This window comes from Euprymna scolopes, chromosome 35, assembly GCF_053919585.1.
Source record: "Euprymna scolopes isolate OS-2025 chromosome 35, ASM5391958v1, whole genome shotgun sequence".
NCBI lineage: Eukaryota > Metazoa > Mollusca > Cephalopoda > Sepiida > Sepiolidae > Euprymna > Euprymna scolopes.
In genome coordinates, this window is record NC_136516.1 from 48,399,806 (window position 1) to 48,408,434 (window position 8,629).

An 8,629-nucleotide genomic window follows, 5' to 3' on the forward strand; every position below is an offset into this window, starting at 1 on the left:
TCTAAAGAAATGGCAAAAACACTAGAGGATGACCTCCAATCTGTAGTGGAATGGGGACATAAATGGATAGTCACATTCAATGCTGCCAAGACTAAACTGGTTTCCTTCATTAATTACAAGAAACCTTCTCTGCCACCAATAGCAATGGCCAGTGACTCCCTGTCTGAGAGTACATCTTTCAAACTGCTTGGCCTAACGTTCACAGGAAACATGAGTTGGAACAATTATATTGAAAACATTGCCAGGGCCGCTGCGAAAAAAGTAGGCTCTCTCTACCGTGCTAGAAAACTACTGACACCTGAAAGTATCCTTTACCTCTATAAGACCATCATTCGCCCATGTATGGAATATTGTTGTCACATTTGGGCTGGTGCATCTGCTACTAGTCTCTCGCTCCTAGACAACGTTAAAAAAAGAGTCGCCAATCTGATAGGCCCTGAACTGGCATCTAAGTTTCAGCCTCTGCTCCATCAACGAAACGTTGCATCCCTCTGCCTGTTCTACAAGTATTTTAATGGTGAATGCTCTGACGAACTGCAGACACTTGTTCCCCCACAACGTAGACACCCTCGACAAACCCGACAGGCAGCTAAATCCCACCCCACACAGTAGAGATCCCTAGATGTAAAAGATCTTTCTACTCCAGTAGTTTCTTTCCCAGAACCGCTAGACTCTGGAATTCCATTCCAGTTTCCTGCTTCCCCAACTGTACTGACATGCAGAAGTTCAAGTGCAACGTGAACCGACATCTTGCTGCCCAAATCCCAACATAGTGCCCCAGTAGTTGCTGCCCCTGATAGTAGCCCCCTACACCAAAGTTGCAATGCGCCTTGTTTGGGGTGAAAATGTAATTAAAAAAAACAAACAAAAAAAACATGTCACGGTATCGCTTTTATGTCTAGAGTCAAAGGAATTGATCTGATATTTAAGAAAATATTCTTACTAAAAACATCCAAAAGTTAAGACTATTATGAAATAAATAAATAAATAAATAAATAATAATAATAATAATAATAATAATAATAATAATAATAATAATAATAATTTACCGATGAAATATTAAGGAAAATCATAAACGTCGGCAACCACCTATCATAATCGATGAACGTTAATCATTCACAAAGAAGCTACAACAGAAATCAAAATTGAGATTCAAACTGTAAAATATCTTAAATATATTAAAAATTAAATAATAAAATAAAATAATTATTCGCGGCGATTATCGAAAGAGGCTGAGAGTACTAGGAATATTTGGGGATGTATTTTTAATCAGGTTACAGGGAACGCTACTTATTATTGATAATAACTCGATATAAGTGAGTAAATAATACACTTCGAAATTTTTTTAGATAACGATGGAGAATTTGTTTAATTTGGAATCTTCGGACTACTATTTTCATTTTTGCTGTTATATTAACAGCGTTTCGGTCGATGCAATCTCTGGCTTTCTGGTCCATGAGGTTAACGCTGTACTGAGTGAAAGTAACTTGTTTATGCCAGGTAGTTCAAAGGGATCAACAAAGGTTACAGGGGACATAGATCAAACCAAAAATTTCTGTTGACAGAGCGTGCATCTGCGTTGCGAGAGAGGTCAGTGAGTGTGTTTTAGGTGCGAGCTGGTTAACGGGAGTTACAGCCTCACATACACCTTGATATAAATAGAAACGCACATGGCAATTTTTTTAGTCAGTCAGTCAATTGAGTGTTGGGCTCAGCAAACACAGTCGTCGGAATGAGCGTTCTCGTGGAGCGAGGAGAAGCAGCAGGTGTATGGAAAAGCAATGAAGAGAAATTCCAACCCCCTTTCAAAGAATAGGTAGAGAACACGGGCACGCTATCGACCGTCAAACCAATAAAGTCCTGATTGTCCAGAAAATGAGCCTTGCATTGTTGTTATGAGCTTTTTGTTCTAGGCCGACACGATCAAGAAATGTAACGGAAAGGTACGTTTCTGTTTTTATTTTATAAATCCATGAAAACGACTGAGGAGTCGTACACACGAACATTGACCCGATATAAGCAGAGACACCATCCTTTACTCCATCTTTCCTTCCATATGCGTAACATTTATTCAGTGAATTTTTTTGAACATAGGAATATAAGAGTCGAATATTTAAATCTTGATGTCGAGTTCGGGAATCTATACGGATTTTTGAACGAAAAGATTTAGTCATTCAATAGGATAAATGATTCATATTCCGTCAGCCATGACAGAGTAGAACTATTAATTTTATTTTATACTTAGTTATTATCGCATGTAATAAGGATTTGGATCATGTACAGTTCTAGTATATGTGTGAGAACTTTAAATCTCATGTTCCAGATGTTTAATGTTTACACGTATTATTATAATAATAAAGGGATATAAGTATCATTAAAATAGAAATAAAATAACCAAATTACTCAACGTTTCGCCCACTATTTCGTGGGTTTTTTCAAGAGTGAGAAAAAAGGCTGAAAATGTCGCATGACTATTTTTTAGTTATTTTCATCATTCTGGAAACAGACCACGAAATATTTCAGCAATTTGGTCTTTTCATTTTTACTTTATATATGTATGTATGTGTGTATGTATGTATGTATGGGCGAATGAACTCTTTTTCTGCATCAACGGCCAACTAGCACCGTGTATATTTGTGTGTGTGTGTATGTGTATTGGGGTAGAGAGGGCTCCCGTAAGCCGTGGTGAAGGCAACCTTCCTAGGAGAAGCAAATCTCTTATTTAAAAAACCATAAAGCGGAAGACTAGTACCCGCATTAAGCTGGTCTGCAGTTTAATTTGTTGCTGGCTATCTTGCTCTGGCTTGTTGCTGGATCTCAACATTTTGAACTGAGAGAGAGACTTAGCTGTCGTACAAAGCTAAGACTCTGTAACATCATATTTGTATAGATACGCCCTCAGACATTTGGGCTCATGAATTTTAAATGTCTGAGAGAGTGGCACTCGTCTGACGATGTTGCAATCATCATATATATATATGCGCGCGTGTGTGTGTGTGTGTGTGTAGAGATAATCCTAGAGGCCTACGCACGAGATCGTGACCTCCAGTCCTTCGATTACTGTAGATCGCTTGTGCCTTTATAAATGTGTACATTCACTTAAATATCGTTTGCGGTTGATGGTGGCCTTTAAATTATGTTCCTGGCAAATGGAGACAGAGATGGATTTCTTGCGATATTCGACTCCCATAACCAACGACAATCGTAACTTCCGGCACTGGTGATTCCGGAAGGATGAAACACTAGTGTCTGTAGGATTTTAAATTATATATATATATATATATATATATATATATATATATATATATATATATATATATATATATATAGTTCGTGTATAAGTCTATGTAGATAGTATTGAGAATAATATTAACAAATTAGAAAGAGGAGAAAGGATTACGTTCGTGTAAGTAAATGGGAGGTAGTATAATTTTAAAGATTACTAAAACAAACAGAAGAAAATAAAAGGGAAGAAATGAAGGAAAAAAGAGGGTGACGAGCAATAAAAAGATAAAGGAGAAAAGAAAAATAGAAGATGAGATCAAGAAAGAAGAAGAAGAACTAGAAGAAAGAAGAAGATGAAGAAGAAGAAGAAGAAGAAGAAGAAAGACGTTCGGAAGAAAAGAAAAATAGGAGATAAGATCAAGAAAGAAGAAGAACTAGAAGAAAGAAGAAGAAGATGAAGAAGCAGAAGAAGAAGAAGAAGAAGAAGAAGAAGAAGAAGAAGAAGAAGAAAGACGTTCGGAAGAAAAGAAAAATAGGAGATGAGATCAAGAAAGAAGAAGAAGAACTAGAAGAAAGAAGAAGATGAAGAAGAAGAAGAAGAAGAAGAAAGACGTTCGGAAGAAAAGAAAAATAGGAGATGAGATCAAGAAAGAAGAATTAGAAGAAAGAAGAAGAAGAAGGAGAAAAAGACGATAAGAAAAAGATAAGAAGAAGAAGAAGAAGAAGAAGAAGAAAAATGACGTTCAGAAGCTGGAGAAAATGCACAGGAAAAGAATTAAAAGAGCATAAATGACAAGGAAAGTGAACGAAATGAATGACAAGAGAAGAAAAGAAGAGGATGAGAAAGAAAAGAGAAAAATTCTTATCACCAGTTGTAATTTATTGTGTTCACTTGTCACGCGTTATGCAATTTCACAACGAAAAAATAAACATAAAAAATATTCATGCTAAAAGATCACAAGATGCATAATACGAGCGTCACAGGTAAACGCGATAAATAACATCTACTTAGAATTGAAATATATATATATATATATATATATATATATATATATATATATATATATATATATGTATGTGTGTGTGTGTATGTATGCGTATGTGTGTATATGTGTGTGCATACGGGAAACGCTAATCTCAATCTGACTTTATTTATGTATATTTAAATAATCTTTATCAAGAAAAGCCAAAAATGGGATAACATTATTACTGAAGGCGCGCACACGCAAACATACGTATTCGGGCATCTACACATGTACATGCACACATTCACACTCAAACGCTCACAAATGCACACCCGCACATGTATACATACATACATATGCATACATTTTATATGGAAATCCCTCGAGACAAAGCATGAAGCCACTTGATATAAGGAGCTAACAAGAAAGAAAGCTGACTATTGTAAGCCTGTTGAGCTTAGTCTTGAAACGAGCAAGGCTGTAGGTGGAAGAAAAACGGTGACAGCAAGAGAGTTTCCCAACCTTGTAGTTCTTGGAAATAAGTTATTGGAATAGGAATCTGTATTAGAATGAGATATTAAAATAGCGAATTAATGAAGACCACTTGACCAACGAATCAAACGAGCTAGAAAAAAGGAAGCAGGAATAGACCATGCAATTCTGAGGAACACATGCTATGATAGTATTTGCAGAAAAGACTGAGACTAGCAGCATCACTTCTGTGAGAGAGGTTGCAGTGAAGACGAAAGTATAGGGTCATTCAAACTACAGATACGTGATAATTCCAGGTAAATGCACCATGGGGAATGTCAAAGGATATTTTTATGGTGAGCTTTCAACCGGAGCCAGACAAGTAGATAGGCCTGTCCTAACCTACAAGGGCGTCTGCAAGCAAAACACGAGGGCTGATGGCATCGATTCAACAGTTTGAGAGCCTCCGCTGTGAATGCATACTACAAAAGGAGCGAGAAGAAGAGAACACAGATAGCATAAGGCTGCAACAGAGCTCTCGGAACCAGACACCATCTGCGTCTATTAAATTATGTGTCATGAAAGTACGAAATCATAATATAGTTTATAGGGCCTTATGACGTTTATAATAACATAGACACACACATATGTTTTTTTATCTATAATTATCGATTCATGAAAGGCTAAATAATAGAGAACGCTAATATCTGTACAATTATATAAATGTAACTTTGTATGTGTGTGTGAGTTCGTTCCTTATAGACTCCGAAACGGCTGAACAGATTTTCTTTAAAATTTACAAAACTTTAGCGTGACCTTAGTTAAGTTTTGTCTCAGAATACGCCCGATAATTACCGATAATCGATAATCGAAACCGTTATTTTAATTGATCTTTCATCAGTAAAGCCATTTTTCCATGTCGTCGCTTAGCAACAATGGTAGAACAACGGGTCGTGAAAATTCTACTGTGGGTAAGTTGATAGCTTATTAAAACAAACACTTTTTTTTGCGTCTGTATGTTTAAACTCCGCACGTAATTTTCTTTTTTTTATTAACTACAAAGAATTATATGAGACTTGAAAATTTACGTGTTTTCTTTTTTCTTTCTTTTCTTTTTTTCATAACGTTGTGTGTAGGTTCAAACCCTTTTTTTTTCGTTAACTGAAAAGAAGTTTATATAAAATAAGTTTATTAAAGAAACATTAGGTCCTCTAGAGTGCAATGTAGAATAACATATATTTTGGACTAAGTTACTGCATGAAGGCATGTGAAGCTTTCTCCCGGGTGATTTCAAGGATTTCGATGGCAATAAAAATATTGGAGTGTGAAATATTCTTTGATCATCATTCGATCCCGGGCAACGTTTGGTTCCCCTACTTGTATTATATAAAGGGAATTTGTCTGCCTGTCTATGTGGCTGTCTAAAAGAATTACACAAGACACGCCTCCTTACTATCGTTAAATTATTACATTTAATAAAAGAGGAGTGTACGTGTGTGTGTGTGTGTGGGGGGTAACAGAAACTTTATCCGAAAGCAAATAAATTGTCATTTCAACAGTATTTCTTTTCATACTTTTATTTTAATCGGACTTTAATGTTGTAAATGTCTCCTTAGTAACATTACAATGTTATATTTGTTAAGTAAGGCGACCTTGAGTCTAACTCTGCCCTCGTGGGGAGGCAAGTAAATAGGAACATTTAAACTAATCGGTAAGTATTACTGCATTGCATTTGGTAATTGAATGGTGGTATAATATAAACATTTTTGTACTTGGTGTTGTCCAGCAGCAATAAATGTATGATTGCAGTATCACATTTAAATAGTAAATAAATCATATTACTCCTTTTTATCACATTTAAATTAAACGGAGAAATGGATCGGGTGGGGAGAAAGACGTAAAGATAGAAATATGAAGATACTGCTGGAGAGAGAGAGAGAGAGAGAGAGAGAGAGAGAGAGAGAAAGAGAGAAAGAGAGCGAGAAAGAGAGAGAGAAAGAGAAAGAGAGAGAGAATGAGAGAAAGAGAGAGAGAAAGAGAGAAAGAGAGAAAGAGAAAGAGAGAGAGAGAGAAAGAGAGAGAGAGAGTGAGGGAGAGAGAAGGAGAGAAGGAGGGCGAGATAGAAGTTAAATCATTTCTCTCTGATAGGTTCATAAGAGTAGTAGTTGATGGGCAAAAATCAGAAGCTCACAGTATAAATGCTGGAGTCCCTCAGGGGTCCATCCTGGGCCCAACTCTTTTCCTGATCTACATTAATGATCTTCCAAATCACACCCTTACATCATTCGTAGACATTTTTGCTGACGACACTACCATCTATGGTAGCACATCTAAGACAGTAAACGACCAAGTTCTCTCCGATTCTCTCTCCTCTGATCTTGATCACGTTGTACAATGGGGAAAGGAGTGGCTGGTTACTTTTAATGCATCTAAAACCAAGCTTCTATCTTTACATCATCAACGTTCTGATCCCCATCTGGCATCAATTAAAATGAATGGCTCTCGTCTTCAGGAGGCCTCAAGTTTTGACAGGCTTATGGGCTTGACCTTTACTCCTGATCTTAAATGGAATACGTACATCAAATCTGCTGCCAAGGCCGCTGGAAAAATGGTCGGATCCTTCTAGCGATCCAGTAGATATCTCACTGCTGATGCAATTCTCTATCTATATAAGAGCCAGATACGTCCAAGGATGGAATACTGTTGCCACATATGGGCAGGAGCTGCTAGAAAAGACTTGTCCTGCCTTGATAGGGTTCAAAATAGACTTCGTGGCCTGGTAGGAGATGTCCTTTTCTCTTCGCTGCAACCTCTATCTCACAGAAGAGATGTTGCGAGTTTGTCTCTGCTTTATCGTTATTTTCATGGAAAGTGCTCGACTGAGCTTCAATCTATGGTCCCCCCTCGCCAAACTTTCACAAGAAACACTAGACTAGCTGAAAACATTATCAATAATTTTCCCCACTCTTTATCTGTACCTAAACCTAAACATAGATTCCATGATCAAAGCTTCTTTCTTAGAACTGCACGCCTGTGGAATTGTCTTCCGTTTTCCTGCTTTCCAGCTTTCTATAATATGGTTGTCTTCAAGTCCAACGTGAACAAGTTTCTGATGAGCCGTTTCACTTAAGTTAACAAATTTACTGAAGTTCCATTACTATCGATTACTATATTGTCCTTTTGACTACTCTACACTCTTTAACCCTCATCCTTGAGTGGCCTATCGGCCTTGATAAGTGGTGACGCCTATGTAAAAAAAAATAGGTTGCACACACTATTTCACTTTTTCTATTTACTTTTTATGATCTGGGCAACGCTAGGTAGCCATGTTAGTATATTCCAAAACAGTAGTTTTGGTATGTCTGTCTATGTGTCTGGCTATAAGTACAAAACTATAAATCTACGCAAGACTCACTTATAAACATGATATTCTTTTTCATGAAAACTGCTCCAGACAAGGAGCGAAGCCATTTGGTGTAAGCAGCTAAGAAGGACGAAATATGATTATCGTAAAGACAGAAGATGCGCATTGGCCTTAGTCTTGAAAATCCAAGGCTATAGGTAGGAAGAAAACAGACAGCAGGAGCATAGTTCAACAAGCATGCAGTTCTTGGAAAAGAACCTACTGAAATAGGAAATTTTATTACAACAAATTCATGGAGACCACTACACTAACAAGCCATACGAGCTGGAACAAAGGAAGCAGGGAATAGATCATACAATTCCGAAGAACACATCCTGTATATAGACAATGTTGAGAGAGAGGTTGTAGAAGAAAGGGCTGGACCAATCAAATTACATATCAGTTCTGCACCTCATAAAGAACCCTCAAATAGGACACGGATTCACCGGACGAAGTACAGTACTCTATATATCGTCTGGTAGTAGATTTGTAGCTTCAGATGTGAAAAATTGTTTAGAACGATAGAGAGAAACGATTTTGTGACGAGTAGAAAAAACAATGGATT